Here is a 25,490-nt window from a genome sequence, read left to right on the forward strand (position 1 = left end):
CCATTACCCACCAGCACCACTGCACAATTAGCACCTCACCATCAGCTTCTTAATCAAAGAGAACTGAAAGAGGTGAAAGTGTATGCCTCTCACAGCACAGAGCTTTGGAGTCTGTATTTAGTGCCAGCTCTGCCACTTATGTAATGTTTCAAAGTAAAATTTTCTACTGTGTAGGAGACAGGCACTGTCTCTGCCCACAATCTCTTAGCTACCATGAGGTACCAGTGCAAGGTGCCTTTTTCATGGAGTGAGATACACTGTAGATATTTTTCATCAATTAATTTAATTAACATATTAGATATTTTTATAATCAGCTTATCTCAGCCAGCATTAGACTCCTAAAAGATCACCAAGGGCCCATAGGAACACTGTAAGAGACTTCCAGACAGGCTACATTGAGGAGTTGGCTGTACCTTGCTGAGTGCATAGAATTCTTATTTCTCTGTCATACACAATAGTGACAGCATGGTGTGCCTCTTCCATTGCCACACAGCATGGGAGCAAGGCACCCATGCCCTCTGTGACCTGCAGGGTGGACCCAGGGCCTTTTACACCCAAGGCAAGTACTTCACCACAGAGTAATCGTGCTGGGCCCCAGGTTACCTTTTAAGGCTATCTGTCCAGTGAATAAGCAGGCAAACCAGAGCTGGTGTCTTCTGCTATAGCCAAGGGTGGCATGCTTACTGCTCTCTAGGAAAGATTGGGGTTTCTGTCATGTAAAGCACCCCACTGTGTGCACACATCATCATGGTTTCTCTGGGCCGCTGTGGAAAGTGGAGCTCAGGGAGGTGATGCAAGGATGTTGAGGCTCAGGCAACTGTTTCTACCATGATCAATAAATGGTCTGTCACCTCTTCTCCCAGCATCTGTACAACCAAGCCAGGAGAAGGTATTCGCCTCCAGAAAGGCTAGACTCTTAGGCTCTAGACAGTCCTGACTCAGGAGGGCAAAGCATCCCATCCATTATGCAGCGAGGCAGGAGAAAGGCTGAGGTCTGAGAAGGGTCATGGGGGTCAGAGAAAATCGCGGGTAAGAAGGCACCAAGTGTGTGTCCTTTCACTAACGGGTTTTCAGATCCTTAACAACCCTGGTTGGTAGGGGCCAAGCTTGTTCTTTAATCACTCCTACTGTTCATGCTACACTCCCTCCCTCCCACCAGCCAGAGTTCTGTTTCACTAGCTTAACATGTTGTTCTAGAATGTTCCACCGGTCCAGCCTTTCCCATGGGAACATCAGGAAGAAGTAGAACCAGAGGTTTGTCTTCTCCAAGCCTTGGTGAGTGTTTCATTTTTAAAGCACTGATCCTTTTAGTTCCTGTTGAACTGTAAGCAGCGGAGGCCACATTTAGGTCACTGAAGAGCAGAATTCAAATGATATGCTAAGTAGGTGACCAGTTGCTACTCATTTAGCATTCAAAAATATATTCTTTTGTTTAGTCAAATACCCATCTTTCTTTTCACATCTGTTCAAACTAACTCCTTTTAAACGGGGCAGCACACTATGAACTATGCTCACGCCTACAAGTTAAGAAGCCTCACAATGGCGCGATTAACACCAATATTTATGAAATCCAACATACAGTTCTCTGAGAAACTTAGAACTTTTCATAACACAACTGAAATATCCTGCTTCATCTATGGGGGTAAAATCTATTACAAACAGCAAAGTACTGTTTCTGATTATTTTTCCCCATAGTAAATACTAATGTATAATATTTTCCACACAGTTTAAATTCACAGATCAGTGCCAAGTAGATTAACCTTTCACCTTTTAACCTTTATTGCTCATGTCCTGGCAGCAATGTGAATAAAGTATTTCTTAGACCCTGAACAATGAGAGCTCCAGACACCCCTTTGTGGCCGCCTTCCTGACTAGCTCTTTTTTCCAAAGGCGACTCTGCCTAACTTGTGTTAGACTTGGAAAATGGTGCTGCTTTCAGTTCTCCTTCATAAAGGCATTATTACATGTTGCCCATCACGGACGTGGATTCCACATGTAGGAGTTGTTTGGCTCAGACCAGGAACTCTGAAGGCAGGAAAGCTTCGGGGCCAATAGTTATGTCCCTGAAAGAGGCCATTAGCCAAACGCATTAGGACTCTGGAAACAGGCAGAGAAGTCCACATGTGAAAGAGATTAAAGCAAAGTTTTGGGATCTGGCTGCTAAGCAGACCTCCTTGAACGGGAGCCACAGTGGGACAGTCATCCAGTGTCCAGGCTGAGGGTCTGCCCTGTGGTAGACAATGCGCCTTCCCGCTGGAAAGTGGCCCTGAAGGACTGGGGATTGTGAGGAAGCTGTGTGAAATGTCCAGGTTTTTATCTTTATGGGGGAGGAAACAGTGGGCTCTCAACTGTGCTATCATCTTGAGCCCTTGGTTCTACCGGTGACATGGGACCAAAAGGATGAACAGGTACGTGGATGTGGCTTTGTATTCTGTCTTCTTGATGCTCTGACATCTTGAAGCTTAGCTGACCCCAGAGGAAACCACTGTCCTCTAGAAGAGCTATTTCCTAGAGATAGTAAATGACTCACTCCTATGCATGACTGTTATAAGCATCTGGCCAGCCCAAAGCGCATGCCCCTAATCACCTCCTCCAATAGTGCTTTTACATTCTAGGCCGCTGTGGCATTGCCCTTATCCCAGGGCCAGAAACCAGAGGAATGAAGGCAGCTTCTAAACTCTAGATGGATTTAAAATACTCAAATTAACCAATCCTAAATGGTTGGTTGACATGACTGATCCTTACTCCTCTTCCTTTCACACAACCCCTGCCCTCCCTCTCTATGTCTCTCTCTCTCTCTCTCTCTCTCTCTCTCTCTCTCTCTCTCTCTCTCTCTCTCTCTCTCTTACAGCTCTTCCTGCATTTTACTCACTTCCTCTGCTACTCACGGACTGCTGGTGCTGCTGTTTTCTTAGTGGTTTAGCATGTCCCTTCCTCTTGGGAACCATAACAGACAGTGTTCAGTGACAACTGTCTTTTGATTGGCCAGCTTCTTCCTACCTGAATAATAATAATAAAATGTGTATTAAGGAATAGATGGCTCAACCTTGCCCTGGTTGAGGCTATGTTATGAACAGAGTTTGGCTAGAGGGCTAGTTATAGCTTTGAGGACAGATTTTTTTTTCTAAAACTAATAATAGATTGTAGATAATAGAAAATGCTTAACCACCCAAAGGAGAACATTTCTGATGAAGGACACACAGTAGTGGGGTCAGCCTCACATGGGATGGGCGACTTTCTAAGTCACCTTCAGATTATGGTCACGTGTAGAACAACTAGCAGACCAGGGCCAGCAATGAAAGACTTTTGACGGGCAGAGGGGCCCTGGAGATTTTAAGTAGGGGAGGGAAGTGGTTTGTCATACAGCACTGTACAAGACAGACTCCCGTAGAAGGCAACTGCGGGACAAAAGAACGAAGAGAGAAATGCTGTCCCGATGCAGAGTCTGTGGGGGTAGCTCGTATACCGGCTGGTGCATGGATGTGATGTGGGAACAGAACGAGGAAGAATAACTCGATTTTCTGCCACTTATCAACACTAGAGGACATGTGCAAGCAAGGGAGTGAGGAAAAGTGCTCTTCAGTTAAAAGTGCCCGAGAGCGTGGACATGAGCTAAAGGAGACTCATAAACTAGTCAAAATCCACATACATATGGTAACTCTAGGTGAGGGATGGTTTCGGTGTGTGACTTACTTCGCATCTCTTGCCAAGAATGGCCCCTAGCTTGGAAGCATGTAGTCAGAACAACTTGACGGAGGAGATTTTAAGATCTGGATTTTATTTGTTTGTTTATTTGGTTTATGGTGGGAATTGAATTGAGCACACTTTGCGAGAGCCACCACTAACTGGAGTGCGAGTTGCTGATGTCAGGTGGATGAGACGAGGCTGGGAATAATATTTTTTGGTTCTTCTTTGAAAAAGCCACATTTAAGCTATTAGAATTATGCAATGGAAAGACGATAAGAATCATTCCTGTCATGGATAAAAGCCAACTTAGCACAACTTATTTTGCTTTCTTAGGCCTAGATCTTCCTTTAAAGTTGACTGGCAACCTTAAAGTACCAGACTCACACCTCAAAGCCCGCTTCAAGAGCATGCAATAACTGAGCTGAGTGTGAGGACTCTTCCCAAGGGTTCTGGGTGGTTCTATCTTGTGGGTGTAGAAATTAACTTAGAACCAACACATGTCAAAATGCTCTCCGTCGGGTGACCTCATCTCCCGCTTGCATGCACTACCCCAGAGTGTAAGGGTGAATCTACCAGTCTGACCCTACAAGAGCAGAGCAGATATTTGGACTTTTTTTTAAAAATAGGAAATTGCGAACCAGCAGAAACCCTTTAACTTCCTACTTATTTACATGGTGCTGTTGGATGTTGTATACGTGACCACACTGACAGGCTGGCCCCATGACATTGGTGTATGGCATACAGACTTCTAATAAGCCACGGGTGAAGACTTCATCTTAATGCGGAAGGAGTTAGAGGGAGACTATTTACTCCCCCATGATATTCTTCTAATACTGCAACCAACAAATGAATAAATAGCATTTACTCAGTAGCACAGACAATGTGGGGACGTGAAGACGTTCACCCTCTTTAAAAACTAATTGTGTGTGTGTGTCAAGGGTGTGGGCGTGAGTGTGGAAGTCTGAGGACAACCTTTCAGGAATCAGTTGTTAACCTCCACGCTGTCTCTGAGGTGAGTCTCCTGGGACCTCTGGCACCGCACACCCCGGGAGAGGTGGTCACAGCTGTCTGTCTCCACTCCGGGCTCACTATAGGAGCACTGGGATTGCAGTCACATGACTGTGGGTCATGTGGGTCCCAGCGATGGAACTCACAAGGCCAGAGGGTTCTTCTTTCCTTCTTCTCTATGGGCCTGGGGACCAGACTCAGGCCGTCAGGCTCTGCAGCAAATGTTTCTTATTTTATTTATTTATTTATTTATTTATTTATTTATTTATTTATTTATTTTTACCTCTTGAGTCATTTGACTGGGCTGGCTTTTAGTAATTAGCAAATATTTCACATGTCTGTCACCCTCTTGCTGTCCTTACCCGTGCATTAATCTTTTAAAGCTAGTGACTGTCACATATGAAACCCACACGGACTACATTACACTCCACTTCCCACTTACAGATTACATACTACACAGTATGGACTCACTAAGGATGCGCACAGACTATGTTGCCAGGAAGCAATACCACTACCTCATTACAAAAACTAATAAATGTGAGGGGGAGGACTTCTCCAGAGAAAGCTGTGTAAGTAGGCAAACACCTGCTCACAGTTAGTTCTTAAAAGTAGAACGTGTTTACAGGCATGGGACAGCTCAGACACGTTATCTAAATAGTCTATTTTAGTCAGTATTTCCAGAAATAACCACCAGTTTTTCAATGCTAAATAAAATATGTACAACCACTATGTGAGTAGCTAATCCTTTGTGAAAACCTGGATCTGTTTTATAATTTGAATATTTAGTTACTATTCAGTTTTCTGAAGACTGCTCATTTTTTTATGTTTTAAGAGTGGGCAAAAATTATTGGCCACATATAACTTAAACTTAAGTAAAATGCAAATTAGAAGTGAGCAGAAGCCAAGTCTCTTTTACTTTGTAACATACTTAGCGGAACTAAACAATGATAAGATGCTCATGCGCTCACAACTGCTATTTCAAAGACACCGCCATCAGGCCTCAGCTGTTACAGTCCTGGCTGAGATTTAACTGAGTGCTTTTTTCCTTCTTTCTAGGTGTGTGGTGTGCCTTGTGAGCATGCATGTGTTGCCTGTGTGTGGGCACACGTATGTGAACATGGGTATGGCGGTCTCGGGTTGATGTTTGGAGTGGTGTTTAATTATCTTCCTCCTCATTCACTGATGCAGGGGCCTCTCAGTGAGGCCCACACCTCGCAGACATGGCTAGCTTGCTCTTGGGATGCCCCGCCTTCTAAGGTAGAGTTACTGTGCGCTGCCACGCCCACCTGGTACTTCATGTTTTCTACGAGTCCAGGGGATCTGAACCGCAGTCCTCACATTTGAGTGGCAAGCACTCAGTCTCTGAGCTATCTCCACAGTGTGGTTTCTCCAAGTTGAAAATGAGATGCTTGGTGTTATCCTAGTCCAGAAGAAAGTAAAGATGTGGTGGCGAGGAATCTGTTGACACCCGGCTGCTACAGGCCTGCTTTGTGCCTGACTTTCTGCATGTGGAAACAGGGGAAGGAAGGAATCTCAGGACTGTTAACTTATTTCTATCCTGGAGATGGGATTGCTATTAAATCAGTCCTGGCTGGATAGATGGCTCAGAGGTTAAGAGCACTGGCTGTTCTCTCTAAGACCTAGATTTAACTCCTATCATCACATGGTAGCGCACAACTATTTGTAACCTCATCTCTGGGGGATCAGACACTTTCTTTTGGTCTCATTAGGCCATGCACACACATGGTGCACAGATATACATGCAGGTAAAAACACCCATACACATAAAAAAAAAAACCAATTATTACTTAAGCAGGTGAATCTCTGATGAGGATAAAAGAAGAACACAGGAGATATATTTAATTTTTAAGCCTTAATCTCTAATATCTATAGCTTTGCATGTCACAAGCCTAGACCAGCCTGGAAGTAAAACAGAGTTAGGCTTAGCTAGCCAATGGTGCCTACTGGTTAAAAATTGCTCTCTGGCTTTGAGAGATGAACTATGTAAAAGAATTGGCCAGTTTCCAGTTTCTGTTGAGCTGACTGCATGGGGGTGGGGTGGACTGAGGCAAAACAATTGCTGAGAAAGGCATTTGCTGGATAACATGGAAAAGACAATTGATTAAAATAAAAGCAGAAACAAGCACGCCTTCCTAACGATAAGCACACAGCACAGGCTCTCTTAGCAGGCAGAGAAAGCCATGTTCCTGGTTTTTAGAAAAGGGAAAGATGACCTAAGGAGGCTGAAAATGCTTTAAAAATGACAAGGCTGCTTAGTAAACTGGTTCGGTCTTTTTGATGGATGTTGCATCTTCTGTGGTGACTGGCCTAGCCTGGGCTAGCTCTGCTCACTCACCTTGGCTTGTTCCTGCACCCAACGCTCTCCTTAACTGGTGGGTGTTCAAAACAGTCTTTCCTGCATAAGTTTCCATAGGGTGCAAGTTTCAGAGGTTCCCCACTGGCCCCTTCCTGTCCCTGGAAGACGCTTGGGAGGGGCAGAGTCCAGACTAGCAGGGCAGAGGACGCTGAAGGGCTCCAAGGTGAATTTGTACTGTGCTTTTAATACTTGCACCCCAAAAGGTCTGCCCAGAGGCTGCATCCTGGCTCCTCAAACAACACATGCACTTTCAGCCTTCCCTTTAAAATACTGGCTACCCACTCGATACTCACAGTCTAAGCATTTCTGTTCAGAGAGGCTCAAAGGGGATTTTTACATTTTTACTTCTGAATTTATTTTTTACAAGCACAAGATGGAAAACATTCAATGCTTTCTGCCAACATAAGTATATTCCCAACCACTGCAGCAAATTTTCCATTTGCATTTAATATTTCAATGAATTGGAGTGGAGGGAGAAGATAGGGAAAATATTCAACCCAGATTCCCTTTTAATAATTCCTAACTCACTTGCTGGAAAAGTGGGAAATTGTCTCCAGTCTGCATGAAAGCAACTTTTGCCTTTCCTGTGCAACACTTTTGTTCCCGCCTCTAAATGAATGGATCTCCTCCCCGTCATTAAACAGCAGAGGGCTCAGGCCCATCTCCAGGCTGCCTCTTAGGTTAGCTTCAGCTCAGTCTAGGTGCTGACTTCTTGCCTTACTGACTACAGCAGCTCGGAGGACAGGCGCCACCAGCTCTCAGGACTCTCAGGAAGGAGGTTCCGTGTTCTTCCCTAGAGAACACCCAGAGCTCAGGGAAGAAAGGAAACTCACATGACTCAGCTCTGGTCTGCCCTGGCCCATCCACGGAATATTTCTTCCAACCATCTCTCCCCATGTGCAACAGATAATAGTTTTTTTTTTAACAGCCCACCCTAAGGAAGATGGTGCTTAGGATCTGGCTTAGTTGGGGAAGTGCTTGCTGTACCAACATGAAACCTGACATAATTTCTCACACCTGCACAAAGAAGCCAGGTCAGGTGGCTCACACCTGTAATCCTACCATAGGTGAGGTGGGAACAGGTGGATCCCTGGGGTTTAGGGACTAGAATCCGTGAGTTCCAGGTCAGGGAGAAACCCTATCTCGAGAAGTAAGGTGGACACTGACTGATCAAGAGATCAGATACTGTCTTCTGGCCCCCACATGCGCACATGCACGTGCGCACACAGGTACCCACACAAACATGAACATGTGCAGACACAGAACAAAGAAAATGGTGTCAAAACAAGTGATAGATTAAGAGATGAGGTGGTGATGGTCCTAGGACACTAAGGGCATCTTCCCACATACGAGTGCTGCTGTAGAGCTTACGGAGCACACTTACATTCATCATTTCATCTGATTAGCTACTTTTACAATGAGGGATGTACCATTTTTACACAGAGTTTAAGTAAGCTGCCCAGAACATACTCCTGCTACTAGGAAGGTGAAATCCCATCAGACACTGGTTAAATCTAATATACTTTCCAGCGTAACAAAGCTGCCTTTCCCTCAGGTCCCTGGCACTGCCTTCACGCTGATGAGGTCAGAAGGTCACCAGGAAAGAAGATAAATATGCTTATATAAGCTGGCTTGAAAAACCTCCAAACAAACAAGCAAAGTAAGAAATGAGGGTGATGCACTCGGGGGAGGCAGAGGCAGGTGGATTGCTGTGAGTTCCAGGCCAGCCTGGTCTATAAAGCAAATCCAGAACAGCCGAGGCTATTACACAAAGAAAGCCTGTCTCAACCCCAACCCCCAAATGAGAGTGATGACCATTATGACATGTCACCCCCATATCTCAACCTTCACTGATACCTTGTTGCTGAATTCTAATGTATGCTGCTATCTGGGGTTATTTCCAGTATACACATTTCAAGTTTAATAAAATATATTATTATATACTATATATCACATAAGTATATATTATAATATATTATACATAGTTCCATATATTATTTTAATAATATATTATTGTCTCTGTTCTCTTTCTTTAAGACAAATGTAAGAGTTTAGCATTAGATTGAAATCTGGCCATTAATGGCTCCTGAGGGAAGGAAATCATATCTTCAGTGGTGTAGCAGTGTGAGGCTGCCTGTGCTCCCATGTGTAACTTCCACCTCTGCTCACATGGAAGAACCCAGTTAAACCTAGTAATTAGCAAAAGATAAAACCAAAGAATTGCAAGTGTGCAGCTTGTCCTGTGGAGGACAAAAGGACCTGACTTGGGGATCTAGCTTCCTGGGGACTCTGTCCTGCTGTACCTTGGGCCTATGCTGCTCAGGATAGGGCTCTCAGAAGTGCCTGTCTATGTACTGGACGGTGGTGGTGGTGGTGGTGGTGGTGGTGGTGGTGGTGGTGATGGTGGTGGTGATGATTTGGCATCAGCATGTAAAGCAGCCGTTACCAGACTGTGTTTGGTACTTGTTCGGTTCTTACTTTGAGCCAGGCAGTCTGGATTTCCAAGATGACACCTGATTTCCACCCTGGCCTGAGCTTGGCATCACTCTGCATGCTGGGAACAGAGGGCAGACAGGTCTAGAAACCAGCTCCAGGAATCCCAGGGTCTATTAACGCTTGAACAGAGCCATTTCCTCCTCCCTGGGCGCCCATTTACCCTCCCCACCCTGACCAGCAGCAGTGTTTCTTCCATACCAGCTGCCAGAGGGAAGCCTTCTCTCTCTTTCTCTGTTCTGGGAGCCAACAGTTGGAGGAAGGGGATTGGAGAATGCCTGGTCACCTTTGGAAGGAGAATCCCAGCACTGGTGACGGACATGTCCCTAGTGCTTGCTACTCATGTCCCTGTCTGGGCAGCTATTCTATGACTGCACCACTCTGGAGAGTGGGAAATCCTTTCTTTCCTTGCCCTATATTTTCCTTCTGTAATCAGTATTCCTCCTCCCCTGACCACCCCATCCTAACTCTGACTGTAAGCTTTCCCTCCTGCCTCAGCCTGCACGCACTGACGGGCACACAGAAGCCACAGCTGCCTCCGAATCCATTATTTCAACTTTCTTACCATAAAGGACTAGACAGACCATGGTAAACATGCAGGAGACATAGGCACTTGTAGATTTTAACTTTTCTGATTTCACAGATTTCCAAGCCTTTTTATACACAACCAGGCTCAGAGGGAAATTAAAAGTGCGTATGTAAACATTCTCAAGGTGAAGATAAACACAGGTCTCCATGGCAGACAAATCCGTTCACTAGTCACACTGCCATTCATAGCTTTGAAGGGATAGAGCACAAAGCATGCTCATGGAAACCACATCATAATTTGCAGGAGATGTGATCAGACTGACGTAAGCTTCTGTGTTCCTTAACAAGAATGGTTGGGTTTCTGGCGAAACAGAATTCATCTGTTGCCCATGGACCGAGCAGGCAGGAATTTCTCCTGCAGAGTTCAGGCCACAGAGTTCACTATGGTATGTGTAATCTGGGCCTCACCTCCTGCCATGTTTTCTGAAAGCTTCTCCATATCCTGGTAGGTATTTCCTGTGAACAAACCCAGAGAAGCCATTTTTCACTGCTCACAACTGATGCTGTGCAGGCGTGACATGCCGTGACATCTGGCTATGTGCTTTGCAATGGGGCAATCCACAGCCACGTGGCTGGGATAGGGTTTTAAGTAGGCGCTCTTAGGCAACGCTATAAACAAACCAATCCAATAGGCCTGAGTGCATGACACTGCCATCATCATCAATCTTGACATTGTCAGATTAAGGACAAGGGAGAAAGAAAGAAAGAAAAGCAAAGGAAAAAGAAGAGAGAGAAAGAGGAAACTTGGAATGCTTTAGAATTCGTTTTGTTAGTCAACTAACTTAACTTTGGCAATGATAGAAATGTCCCTTCTGGTGGTTACCACAGACTCACAACTGGTCAAAGTATAGGAAAAATACGCTTGGTGTGCTCACCCGTAAATAGCACATCTATATTACACCTTTACCACACGGTTCAGGGAACTGTGAAGGGGGGGTGAAAAGACTGTAACAGCCAGAGACGGGGGAGACTCCTGTGAAGTAGGATCTTCTGGTCACGACAGGGTCACTGTGCTCAGGGACTCAGAACAGTTGCAGTTGCCTATATAAGACCTTATAAGATCAAGGACTCACAAGGCCCCACTTCTTCTAGCCAAGGCACTATTGGCAGCTGATGGCTAATGGAAGAGGGCGAGGCAGTTTTCTTCAGGAGTGGTAGGTTGTCCATGTTACAGTGGATGGCCCTATACCCATGTACATATGGACAACACTAATTAGAATACACACTACACACACACACACACACACACACACACACACTTCTTTCTGTGGTGTCCAATATGGCAGCCACCAATGTGTGGCTAATAATACTGGATATATGTTCCATGTGGCCAATGAACTCAACTGCTTATTTAATTTTAATTTATTTCATTTTTAATTTCCATGCCCACATGGCTAATGGATCCCAACGGAACAGTGTAGGGTTTGTGAATGATCTGAACGCAGTGTTCAGTATTCTGTTTGTAGCGTTTTGCAATTCTTTGTGTGACATGAAGGTTCTATGACAGGGCATGTTTCTGGTGTGTGTTTGTTTTGTGTTTTTGAGACAGGGCTTTGCTATGCAGCCAGCCTAGAACTTGCTATGTAGCCCAGGCCGGCCTCAAATCTGTGGTGATTTCTATCTTTGCCACCCCTGCACTGGGACTATAGGCATGGGTTACCTAAAACGTACTATGCCACAGATACATTTTAACTTGAATTTAACCCCCAAAATCTTCTTCTTGTCACTTAATTTCATGTTAAAAACGACCTAGTGGGGTGGGAAATGCTCAGTTGGTAAACTGCTTGCTATGCAGACATGAGGAACTCATTTTGGTTGTGAGCACCCGCATGAAAGCCAGCAGTGGCCCTCATTTATAGCCCAGAACCAGAGAAGGAAGGAGACAGAAGAAGGTAGATCCTTGAAGTTTGTTGTCCAACCAGACTAGTCAAATCGGTAGGCTCCAGGCTCAGTGAGAGACCTTGTCTCAGAATTTTAGGTGGAGAGAGACTGACGAAGACACCTGATGTTAACATCTGGCATCCATGCCTGCCACCCCTGCCACATGCACACATGCGCACGCGCGCGCGCGCGCGCACACACACGCACACACACACACACACACACACACACACACACACACACACACACACACTGATATGATGTCAGACCCCCTAGTGTGGATCTGTAGTTTTTTTCATTACTATACATAATGGCTCAGTGAGCATCTGAGCAAGTACATAAAGGTTTGTCTGAGTTGAGCACAGATGGTTCTTGCTCTAATAAAGACTAGATCCTCTGTTCAGGCCTTAAAGCTCCCACTGGGATATCATCCTTTGGTACAGGAAGGGAGGCACCTGGCTTCCCCCATCACCAGGTCACTGATGCTCATGCACTTGTGTTAGGTGCCCTTCCTTAGGCGGGGCAAAGTTAGTGCCTGGCAAACGAAGGCTTCTTTTAGTCCTGCTGTTGTGAGGGGAGACTGCAAGGCATCTGGCTTCTATTGAGTGAAAGAGGATGCTGCCGCCACCCAGCTACATTTACCCCCAGCTTCTATAAGAAGAAAGACCTCAGCAGAACCACAGAGAAAGGTACTCCTGGTGTAAGAAGCTATCTATGAGATACAATTTTCCACCCAACTGAGCAAAAATCAAATTCATGAAGATGCACTGTGCTGACGTAACTGTGGCAAGATGTCAACTCAACTGTCACACCTGGTGGGAATACACATTAGAATAAGCCTTTCGGAGAGCAATTGAGCAAAATCCATGATCAAAATCAGAAATGCACATATTTTTTTTGACAAAGGATTAAGGATTTATGCCACATATAGGCCCACAATTCAATGTCTTGAACCTCACCTTGCTCCAGGGCCCTGAAGCCAGCCAGAGAGACGGAGGGACTAAACATTGAATTGTCACTGAAGCTGGTAAGGGCTTGTGTCCAGTAGAGGTTATGTCTAGTAACTTGTCCAAACAGATGTGGAGGACATTGGAGTAAAATTACAAGGTGCTGACAGCTGCATGGCCTTGGCCTGTTGAGGGAAAGGGAGGCTTGAGAGAAAGGCAGACAAATCGAGAGAGATCAGGAAGAGAGGTGCATGATGGGAGTTTGTCCAGGGAGGCAAGGCTGCAGTCCACAGACAAACAGCACCTTAATATAAGGATGTCAGGAAAAAGAGAATATGTATAAACCATTTTTTTTTGGCCAAAGCAGTTATCTATTAGTATTCCCTTTAATTAGAGAAGAATTGAGAACAACAGGTAAAGAATACTTATCTGTAGTGTAAAATATGAAAATTAGACCATATAGTAACCATAAACATAAATGACATTCTTCTAGAATTTCTAAATAGTTAAACTCATATTGTATGGGATACAGAGTGGAATGTATCAGTTGAACCATGACAAGTCTTGTTAATCCAGACAGCTTCCCCTTTGTCTAATAGATCAAGAGGAGACAGAGTATTTGAGAGTTAATAGAGTTGTGACAGGAGCAGATTTCACTGACCTTGGCACTCACTGGCACATTCACAGAGGTTTACTTTATACTTGACCCTTTTGTGTCTGAGTCAAGATGGTCCCCCATGTAAAAGATTTTTCCTTAACGTTCAACTTTGTTCCTTGGGAAAGTTAATCAGATACTATCTTTTCTTTGAACATTTCAGGTGCAACTATTTAAAGCTTTCAGTGTGGGGGCTGAAGAGATGGCTCCCCCAGTTAAGAGCACTTGCTGCTCTCCCAGCGGACCTGGGTTTGATTGCCAGCATCCATATAGTGGTTCACAACCATCTATAACTCTAGTCCCAGGGGGATTTTCTACCCTCTTCTGGCAATGGTGGCCCATGAACATACATACATATGAAATACTACAATAAAAATGTAACAAAGCTTTCAAGAGGAAATAAGGTAGCTCAGGCTTGGGAAGACAGTAGAGTTAGTAGATTAATTTGCCTTACAAACATAATGATTTGAGTTTTATCCCTAGAATTCATGCAAACAAGTGTCGTGTATCAAGTCAAAAAGACACACCACATTGGAAGTATTTTATATCATTTACAAATTCATAAAACTGCATTGGCCCAACCCATCTGTAAGAGGAAATGTACAGACAGAAATTCACCCTGGAGTTCTTTCCAACTACTTTGTTATGCATGAGCTACATTCAGTGCAGTTTCCTGTCTTGCACATTTGTCATGTAGCTGAGAAACAAATAGTAGATACTGTTGCTGACTTTGGGCCAAGACAGCTATATGTGATTATGTGACACAGCACAAAATTCTGCAGGAAATAAAATTCTAATGGTCATAATTCCTTGCACATGAGAATAACTGTGTCATGTTGGGCTCTGTGGTAACCTCATGCATGATACAAGCATGGGTCATTACAGCTTTTAAAACCTTTGCAGAGATTAGAAGGCTGCAGAAAAACACCACTGGGGGTTAAAAACAGCTTTCCGAAATTGTTCTAATGCACAAATAATGCTTTGCTTTCTTTGACAGCTGTTCAATAACTGAATACAGCTGGAGGCAGAGTCGGCCGCCAAGGGACTTCCATTTGGTTCGCCACCAGGTTTCCTTTTTCCAGAATGCTCTCCAACATTTAAACCAGTTTTTTTTTTATCTTAAACACATTTTAAAAGATGGTTTTATTTTAATTCGTTTCCATCACACTCCATCCATGTTAGAGTCAGTTTGCGGAGTTAAAAGAAATCACTTAACTCTTAAGCTAGCTGGATATAGGTAGAGATGCCGCAGATTGTGGTCAAGTTACCTTCATCAAGATATTACACACATTCAAACACATCCATCGATGCCCAGTTGGTACTACTGGTCTCTCTTCCCCCAAACCATTTGATAGTAACTACTAATGTTTCAAATAGTAAACATGAAAAATGGCTGCACACAGTAAGGAAGATGGCTACCACATGACCTCTCAGAATGGGAAATTCATATCAGTGTCTGTCTTCAACCTTGGCAGAGAGGTGGCCTCAGGATAGACCTAGCTTTCAGTCAGCTGTCAGAGGCTGGGGGATAAAGGCAAAATATCAACGTCTCCATTTGCAGGTGAAAATTATATGCCTTCTACGACCATAAGACAATCAGAATGTTCATTGCTGCAGGAAACAGATCTATCCAAGAAGTCAGCTCATAATAAGAAATATACTTGTACACCATGCCAAAGTGAACTAGGAAAGGGACAGCTAATTACAGAACTTAAAAGCATTTTAATGGCGTCAGGCTAAAATAGCACAGGGTATATATGTCCAGAATCAGAATAGCTTTGTGCGAGAGCCCATGGTGTCTGTTAACCTCTGTGTTACGATTATACTTATATTAAGTGGGAAGTGATAGTTGGAAGAAAAGACCATTATGTCAGGATTCCAGTGTTATGCAAGTACATAATCTACATTCAACAATTAGAAAAAGAAAAAGAAAAGAAAAAAAAAAAAGCCCACACAGCACAGTTTAAAAGAATGCTTCCCCTTTCTGTGCTACCAAGAATACATCATCAGAAAAGTCCACACGGGACACAGGCCACCTCAAAATGGAGTGTCAAAAATGGAAAGGATGGCAGCTAGCCAATTTTTTAAGAGTGCGATCGTGATTTTTTTTTTGGTTATACTTCCCGAAATTCACAGCAAGCCTAATGAATGACTGTGAGATAAATGTGAGTTGAAACTTTGCTCCAAAGGTGGGATGGAGATTGAACACGTATCACGCTTGACCATGAACAGCTGGGGATAGAACCCAAAAGCATCTTCCTGCCTCCTGCCTAGTGAAGAACTGACTTCTTCCTCCACTCACTTCTTCCTGTAGGAAGGGAAGTCCACTCTAAGGGTGTGAACAGGAGACCATCCTTGGGCTAGGCAGGCTCTTTGAAACACAATCAACACTTATAAGCAGTCTAATTTCTTCTTTGGGGGAAGACATTGATCATTTACTTTTATAATGGAAAATAATGTGAAAATCCAAAACAATAACCACATTCTTTTGGTGACTGACTGTGTTTAAACATTACCAGAACATTTGTGATGGTATTAATTCCATTCACCCTCTGCTTGCCTCCCCTTATGGGCTGTCATGTGCACCCAGTTGCTTTCAGTGGTGGCTTTACACCACACACATCTACCTAAGGCATGTCTAGAGGTTTCATATTGATGCCATAATGTTCACTTAAGCACAGGTGATTATTAAAAAGCCTTAGATAGGAGATTGAGGAGGTTGGCAGAGGGGTGGGGGCAGAGATAAGAGTCCACTGAACAACAAAAGAACCCACCAAGCCAGCTCATTATATCCTTCCTACCAGGATAGGAGCCACACTGACTAAAAACATCTGTTAACAATTCCCTGCATCCAACACACATATCTCTCATTTGCAGATTCGGAACAAAATGGAAGAAAGGCAATCTAGGGGGACAAGGCTTAGAGAAGCTAATGGCAAATGGTAACAGGAATTAAACAAACTGCAGAGAACATGAGGACTTGGGAGATGGCTGGCCAAACAGGCACCAGTTGTTGAGTTAGATTCCAGAATCCATATGAAAGTGCTAGACATGGTGGAATGTGCTTGTAATCCCAGTGCTAGGGAGGCAGGAACAGGAAGAACCCTGATTTGATGGTCAGCTGGCGCTGTGCTCACACACTATTCTGTGCTCTGCAGGCCAGTGACAGATTCTGTCTCAAAAACAAAGAGGAAGGTACCTGAGGAAAGACCTCTTCAGGTTATCCTCTGGCTCCTCCACACACTCACACACCTGTATGTGCATGCACTCGATAACACAGAGTTTGATGAGCTTCCTGTCCCCCCTACCTTTTTAGCTGGTGGAGACCTACTCTGCATACAGAAAGCACTGCCCACAGTTTCCAACTGACCTTTCCAAAGGGCACAGAGAAATCTAAATCGTAGGATGGAGCAGTCCGATTTAGGAACCTTCTAATCGTTCACGACTATGCCCCTTCCAATCTTACTGTGCAGTGTGGCACCCAAACTGTGCCAGATCTTTATTGAGTCTCTTCAGAGCTCCAATTTATTCTCAAGGAAATTTAGTCTGCTTGCTGCCCTTGCATAGTTTATGAAATGTTTAATTAAAACATCTAGTTGCCAACAAGTTCAACCGGTGACGGCAATTTGGGAACAAAACCAACTCTCCAAACATGGGCTTTGACTCCCAAGGGGCCGTGTGACTTGTGGATTGAGTGTGTGTTGGGCAGGGGAGGTCCTGTTTGCTGTGTACTCTGTTGCCAAGGGCACCAATCCCAGTCCCATGTGGTTATTGGTGGATCTAGCAAACCGGGAGCGCTTATCGCTCTGAAACTGTCATGGAGTTAGTCAGGAAGACTATCTGCTTTATAAAGTAAAGCACCGATGACTTCCAAGAGATTTTTGCCAGGATTTCTGTCTTCAAGTTTCCGTACAGGGACTGCTCTTGCTTTGTTATTAGGATTATGTGATGAGCAAGAACGAGAGACATTTGTGTTAATTGTTGGAATCTGAACAACTGCCAGCTTTCCCCCTTGTCTATCATGTAGAAGATTTCCTGCCTTACACACACACACACACACACACACACACACACACACACACACACACACTTTTGTGGCTCCTCCCACACAAGTGGAATAAAAAGAGATTTTTTTTTTGTTAAAGGATCGTGATTTTGAGAACATAGTAAAAGGATCCATCTCTAGTAGAGCTGGGCTTTCCACTCTGTCAACCGTTCGGGGGGCAAAGTATTCAGTAAGCAAATTCAGCACATGGACAATGCTGCCGAAACTGTCCAAGTGCCGTCCCATGAATGTCTTATCTTAAATACCTCTTCAACAGGACTTTTTAACTTAATAAGAAGCTCAGCTCGAAACTAGTTTATACAATAAAAGCAGTATTTGTTTATGAGACTTAAAGCCAAAGGCACTGGGCCGGAATGAGCCGGAATGGGCTGGAATGCTTGCTTTCATCTCACACCCTCCTTCAGCCAGCTTGGCAACCCACTGTGCTCTGAACATCAGCTCCTACTCCCTTCATCCCACTACCTCCCTGCAAGCCCCGTCTTGGCTCTGTCTGGGCCTCTGCTCTCTCCCAGCCTTTCCCCTCTTCTCTGTGGGTCCCAATGCCAGCACCCTTCAGTGGTCTGCCTCCTTTCCAGGCCAAGCTGGGAATCCCAGCACCGTAAGCTTCAAGCATGCTTAGCTCAAGTTGGGGTGTTTGGCACGGCTAGAACTCAAAGCCTCACAGAACTTGTTCTGTGGGAGGCATGTGGTAGGATTCAGCTCTGAGAGTGAATAAGTCCTTGAGTGAATACCCCGTTTCTTTGTTTAATCTCCACATTGCACTTTTGTGTTCACGCAGGATAATGGCTGGGTTCCAGTCAGGCCAGGAAGAGAGTGGGGGAGTGATGTTGAACTCAAAGGCGATTGAAAGAACCACTTGGCTCTACCTGAGCAACGATGTCCCCTACAGGGAAGAGAACTTGCTTTGAGGGTCCCATCACTCTATCTTTTCACATTCATGTACTATTTAGTGTTTATTTAGTACATGTGTGTTTGTGTGTGTTGATGAGTGAGCAAACACACCATGACATGAGTGTGGGGTCAGAGGACAGGCCTGATTGTCAGTCTTTACCTTTGACCCTGTTTTGAGACGATCTCATTGCTACTGTGTAGGCCATGCTAACTGACCTGTGAGCTTCTGGGACGTTTACTGTCTCTGCCTCCTGTCTCTTCACAGGAGGGCTGAGATTACAGACATGTGCAACTTCACCTGTTTGTTTGTTTGTTTTTTTCTTCATTTTTGTGGGCTCTGGGCTTCTGAAGTCATGCCCATACGTCTGTGCTGTAAGTGTTTTATCAACTGAGACATAACCCTACATCATGCCTCTCCTTTTTTTTTCTTTTCTTTTTTAAAGTTAGAGACAGGATCTTATTATATAACACAGTTTTCAACTCACTGCTTCCCCGGCTGGCTTTGAACACATGACCCTTCTAACTGTGTCTCCTGAGTGCTGGGAGGTCTGCATTGCTATGCCCAGCCCCCAGACTCATTCTGAAACAATGATCAATTTAGAATCCTGCTCTTAAATCACATTTCTGACTTTAGCCTGATACAGATGAACCATATCTATGCCAGGTCCCACTGTAAACACCCCGAGGAGGCACAGGATTAAGAAATCAATGATGAACTGTTCAGCAAAAGAAAGAATCATTTTCCACTGCAGCTAATTACCCTCTAATTTATCTGTGGAGAAAGTTTAGATTCTTCTGTTTTATGTTCTATTAATAGCTTGCAAGCATCACCTGAGGACAGACTTCCGTTCCCCCTGCCTCCTCCATAACACCCCCCCTTCCCTTTTACCCATAGCTAGTTTGTGGAAGCAGGATCAGTAGGTAATTAAAAACAAGTCTCGAGTGGCTGCCTCATGGGGACAAAGGCACACATAGTGTACTTCCACCACTGAAGCTGATATTTCAGTTAAGGCAACTGATATTTCTGATATCAACTGAATAGCAACAATCATCAATCTTTTTCTCTCGTGAAGTATTGATTTAAAAAAATTACAATTCATGGCTGGGGCTCAGGTGGCAAAATGCTATGCAAGTTAAGAACCTGAGTGCAGATTCCCAGCACCTATGTGAAAAGGCCAGGGGTGATGGCATACGCCTGTAATCCTAGTGCTGGGGAGGTGGAGGCCGGAGGACGCCTGAACCTCACTGGTCAGCCATTGCAGCCAAACCAGTGACCTTCAGCTTCACCGAGAGACCCTGTCACAAAGAAACTAGGTGGCGCATGATAAGGAGGAGATATTTGAAAGCAACTTCTGTCCTCAACGTGCAAGGCACACTCACTGTACATATATGTGCACATATACCAGACAAATTATAAAAAAAGCTTTAACTTTTAAAGCATACATCCCGTTTAAAATATCACGGTCCCTGGGAAGTCACATGGCATAGTATTCCGTAGCTCCGAAGCTAGCTTTATCTAGCCTCAAACCCTCTCCTGCCCATTCTTCGCTGCGCTACCACAGACAAGCTGCCTGGCCGCACAGGGACCAAGGCGAGTGAGCTGTCTGCTAAATCCAGAACCTGGCCTGTGCTAAGAGCTCACAAGGTGCTAAGCGCTCACTTGCTATTCCCGTGAGACTAGGAGAGGCGACTTTGTTGTTCACTTTACCTTAACAAGGAAGCTAGTTCAGAACAGCTTAGGCAGAGGTAACTATGCAGCCATTGTTCAAACCCACCAGGAGTGTTGGCAGCCTTTGTGAAAAATCTTTCTAATAACAAATATTAAGAGCCAAGTCTATAAGCATAGCACCGAGGCAGGAGGATCATGAGTTTGAAGCAGTTTGAAGCCGGCTGAAGTAATACATAGTTCCGGACAGCCTTGACTACATAGCATGATCATACCTCAAAAAGAAACGGATGGGTGGATACACAGAAGGTAGATCCTCGGTTTTCCCCAGGTACTGAGCAATTATGAACAAGAGTAGGCAGCTTGGAGTTTAACACCTGAGGCTTTGTAACACAGATGCTCTACGTAAGCGCCCCTTCTCACGAAACAGAATTACCCTAAGTGCGGGTTTCCCTAAGCTCGGTGGTGTAGGCATCTGGTTGCTCTCACTAGGTTGACGGATGTCACTCTCTCTTCATTGGATTCCTTGATTTCCTCACCTACTCTGTCTATATTCCCCATCTAGCTCCAGGAATTTGGCAAGCTGGCTTGCAAAAAGTTCAGGCCTTGGCAAGCATTTTCATTTCAAATTGTGATGCCTAGCAAAGACAGGTATCTTCAGGGTACCAGAAGACTCGGTCACTCCTCCATTCCCACCTCTGACTGTCAGGGTTGCAGTCGGCAACCGCATGCCCATCGTTGGGTTTCTTTTCACAGACACAGCAGCCCAAGGGACATTCAAAACACCTTGTGAAGAGGTGAGTTACAGCGAGAACGTGTGGTGTGCGGCTCATCTGGTTACAAACAAGACGCCTTGGCAAAGATCCCACTGTGAGACAAGGATAGCGCAGTGAGCCACTGCCACCGAGACGCTGACATTCCCACGGAGACACGGGTGGGAGGAAGCCTTCAGTACAGTGGTGGGTACGGGGGAAAAAATAGAAGGCCAAGAGCCACAACGCTGGGAAAAGGCAAGAGTGCACCATTTCAACAGATACTCATTTATAAGTTTAACGTGGGTGTGCTGATTTGAATGAAATATAAATAGTTTATCCTGACTGGTCAGTCATAACAGACAGCTAGAAACAGCAGGGAACGCTTTAGTAGTGACTATCCCTGGTTTCTGTTTGGGGTTCTACTTGGCTCCACAGGTGACATCTAATAAGAATAATGAACCAGGGGCTAAAGAGAAGGCTTAGCGGTTAAGAGCACTGGCTGCTCTTCCAGAGGACCCGGGTTCAATTCCCAGCACCCACTTGATAGCTCACAACTGTTGGTAACTCCAGTTCCAGGGGATCTGACACCCTCACATACACGAATGCACATAAAATAAAAATAAAGATTTAAAAAAGGGTAATGAGCCAGTCAATGGCCTTAAGGATAGCTGGAGCCACCTTTTTGGAGGATGCCATGAACAAGGGTACACAGGGCCCTATGACCTACTGGAAGCATGTTAGGATCACAAGAGGAGCCATTTTAGAACAGACAGAATGCCACTTGAGAGCAAGGAAGACATAGTGAAGAGAAGAAAAGCAGGGCCCTGGGTGACACTGCCAAGCTTCTCTCGAAGCCAACACTATGTTCAGTATCTAAGTTAGTTTTTGGTCTAGCTTCTTATTAACTTAAAAGTCTTGACTTTTTAGTCTCATAAACCAACAAACACTACCTTTATTACTTAAGCTAGTTTTTAGTAGAGTTTCTTATTAACTTGAAACAACAAACAGTTGTAGCATTCCACCATGGATTGGGGAGGGGCTGATAAGGATCCAAGCCTCCCTCAGGGGTTCTGAGGAGTTAATGGTTGTTGGGGGAGTCAGGGGAATCATCATGCCCAGTGGTGTAGCCACTGGTAAGCCATCCTTGCTCAGTTACCCAGTGCTCATGCAGGCTGCCCGCATGAAATAGCATGCCATAAAAAGACATGAAGGTGGAAGAAGGAGGTTGTGGCTAAGAGAGAATAGTGTGTGTGGGGGGATATGATCAAAGTACTTTGTGTGTGTGTGTGTGTGAAATTGTGTAAGAATAAATGCATTTAAAAATAATGTAAATCTTGTTGTACGATACATTTAGGATAAGCACTTTGTATATGCTTGGGATGACACTGCAATAGACCAAAACATAATTTTCTATGAACTGAATTTGCTTGCTAAACATTTTCCCACAGAATGACTGATATGATGGAAAGCTTGGGTCTATTATAGATACGATCATCTTGCTATAACTGGCAAAACCATATCTTTTCATGTATTTTTCTTTTTATGCCTACACCATGGCTTTTGGGTGGTGAGCCAGGCATTTGCAAATGGAAATAAAGGAAAAATGCAAAAAAAAAAAAACCCCAAACAACAACAACAACAACCCAACTTTCTTCATGGTCATCAAGGGGAGAGGGGGAGGTGTTTGGATCCCAGAGATTAGCCACCATTAAGAAGATCACTCTAAGAACTAAGCAAGACTGGTACAACCAACCAAAAGTTTCTCAAATAATTTGTTATATGATAGATGTAAATGTCACACAGGGTCTCTTATGAATCCACTCAACTATGTCCTGAAAAGCATCTGTCCATGCCTTAAACCCCTGCAGTGTGGATCCTAACACTGTCCCTGCAGAGTGGGGCACATTACAAGACAATTATAAAAGAAGGGAGTGGAGTTACTTTTTGGTCCAACTTATTTTTTTTTTCAACTTGATGCAAGCTAGAATTATCTGAGAAGAAGGAATCACAGTTGAGAAAATTTCTCCATAAGATTGGCCTATAAGCAACCCTTTGGGGGAGTTTCTTGACTAATGGTTGATGTGGGAGGGCTCAGCCTACTGTAGGTGATACCGTCCCTGGCCAGGTGGTCCTGGAGTGTGTGAAAGAAGATGCTGAGCAAGCCATGGGGAATGTGATGGTTTGAGTGAAAATAGCTCCCAAGGTGTGGTCTTACTGGAGTAGGTGTGGTTTGTTTGAGGAAGTGTGTCACAGACGGTGGACTTTGAGGTCTCAGAAGCTCAAGCCAGGTCCAGTGTCACTCTCTCTTCCTGCTGCCTGATGATCAAGAGGTAGAACAACTCTCAGCTCCTTCTCCAGCACCATGTCTGTCTGCACGCCACTGTGCTTCTCACCATGGCAATAATGGACTAAACCTCTGAACTGTAAGCCAGCCCCAGTTAAATGTTTCCTTTATAAGAGTTGCCATGGTCCTGGAGTCTCTTTACAGTAATGAAAACCTAAGATAGGGAGCAAGCCTGTAAGCAGTGTTCCTCTAGGTCCCGTGCTTCAGTTCCTGCCTGAAGTTCCTGCCCTGACTTCCCTTCATGGAGGACTGTAATCTCTAAGGTGAAATGAAGCCTCTCTTCTCTAAGTCACTTTTGGTCATGGTGTTTATCATAGTTACTAGAAACTCAGAACTAAGATTTGGAGATGTGACGAAACTTCTTACAGAAGCAGCATCAGAGAACCAATCTTGTTTTGGCTTATTGTTTCCAAGGGTATCAGTCCATCAGGGAAGGGAAAGGTCGGCAGCTGTGCTGGCTCAATCTGCAGTGGCAAGACCTTGGAGTGCAACTTGTCACACGTGGATCAGAAAGGAAAAGCTTGAGCTGGGAGCAGAGGAGGATACAGCCTCCAAGACTCTTCATCCCCAGGGACCCACTTCATATGGTTAGACCCCCTGTTGCCAAACATTTCACAACCTCCCTCACCAGCTGGGGATTAAGTCTTTAAGCACATGAGATGGGGGAAGGTACAGATATCCGGTAATGTCCACATGTCAAAAGTTGAGAATCCAACAACATGGAGAAGCCTAGTCTTTTAACTTAAGCCCAGAGCTCCTCTATCTTGGCGACTCCTACTCATGAGTCAAGCTCCTGCCTCTGAAGATGAATGCCTAGAGCAGGCCGTGCTGAACACCGACTGACTTACAGTGCATCCTGAGCAGTCTTGTTCTACATTTGCCCTCAGCACTGAGTCTGGTTTTGCTTGTGGTGTGTGTGCATGCGTGTGTATGTGCGTGCGTGCGTGCGTTCGTGTGTGTGTTTGTGTGTGTGTGTGTGTGTGTGTGTGTGTGTCCACCTTATCATCCTGCTCAAGCCCCCAAGGTCTTCTTGTCTCCACCCTCTGCCCTCACTCGTGTTACAAGCACACGTGGCTGGACCTGCTTGCTTTTATGTGGGTGCTGAGGATCTGAACTCTGATCCTCATGCTTGCATGGCAAGCACTTCACCCAATGAGTCATCTGGCTCTGTAGCCCCTGATTCTATTTTTTTTCTTCTGAGTCTTTTCCAAAGTTGAACTTAGGAACAGGAAGGTTGGAGCAAAGTACTTCAGGCACAGAAAGGGAGAGAGAACATACTGCTGTTTGCAATGTTATAGTAGTCATGGTAACAAAAGGGAATAGAATCTACTGAGATGTTCCAAGTATCGATGGCATCTAATGCTCCAACCCTTTGATGTTACTATCTCAGCCATCCCATGAGCCGAGTAGTACAGCTCATTCTACTCATCTCTTCATGGTCCCTATGGCCGGTCTCCTTCTTATTTGAACCCTCACTTAGTTCCCATGAGACAGCATCTTTCTCCTTGAGCTCCTAGGCTCTGAGCCTATGGCTGCTCATGCTTTAAAAATTCCCGTTGGCTAGCTGAACATGGTGGACCAGAGCTGTAATCCTAGCACTCAGGAGGCTGAGGCAAGAGGTCATTGTCAACCTGGGCTAAACAGTGAGTGAGTTCTAGATCAGCCTTGGGTACATAGTAAGCAAGACCTTGCCTCAAAAGAAGGGAGAGGGGGAGGGGGGGAAGAGGAAGAGGAGGGAGAGGAGAAGGAGGAGGAGGAGGAGAAGAAAGAAGAAGAGAAGAAGAGAAGAGGAGGAGGAGGAGGAGGAGGAGGAAGTACCATCCTGCTTGGTTTGTCATACAGCTTCCTGGCCATCATGGTCCCTGCTCCTTGCTTTTCAGGGTGCACACCTCAATCTCAAAGCTTCAAGAGCAGACTTCTGACCAGAAGGTGAGAGCAGGCTTGTACTGCTTCCTGACGACCCAAAGCCTTTTGCTGGGAAGTTTCTCCTCCAAGACCCACAGTTCTTGACTTCCCAGCATGTCCCCAATCCATGCAAATAAGCACAACCAGATGTCACGGATACATTATGATGGCTTTGGTTTCTCTGTACAGATCCCTCTGTGGGTAGTTTAACCACAGGGACCAACCAT

The 25,490-nt window shown here is 44.8% G+C and overlaps 1 protein-coding gene across 5 annotated transcripts in view; it reads right to left on the bottom strand.

Moving 5' to 3' along the window:
* The window catches only part of FAM171A1 (family with sequence similarity 171 member A1), a 120,345-nt gene that overhangs the window by 62,107 nt on the left and 32,748 nt on the right, over nt 1–25,490 (bottom strand). Inside the window, exon 1 of one of the 5 annotated variants that reach the window (XM_084782990.1) lies at nt 2,873–2,891. The exons of the other annotated variants lie outside the window; for them this stretch is intronic. The gene's annotated coding sequence lies outside the window, so the exon portion shown is untranslated. Of the gene's footprint in view, nt 1–2,872; nt 2,892–25,490 lie in introns of those variants that run through there. 5 annotated transcript variants of the gene reach the window in all.

Source organism: Acomys minous, assembly GCF_964271855.1.
Source record: "Acomys minous genome assembly, chromosome: 5".
In the NCBI taxonomy this organism is placed as follows: Eukaryota; Metazoa; Chordata; class Mammalia; order Rodentia; family Muridae; genus Acomys; species Acomys minous.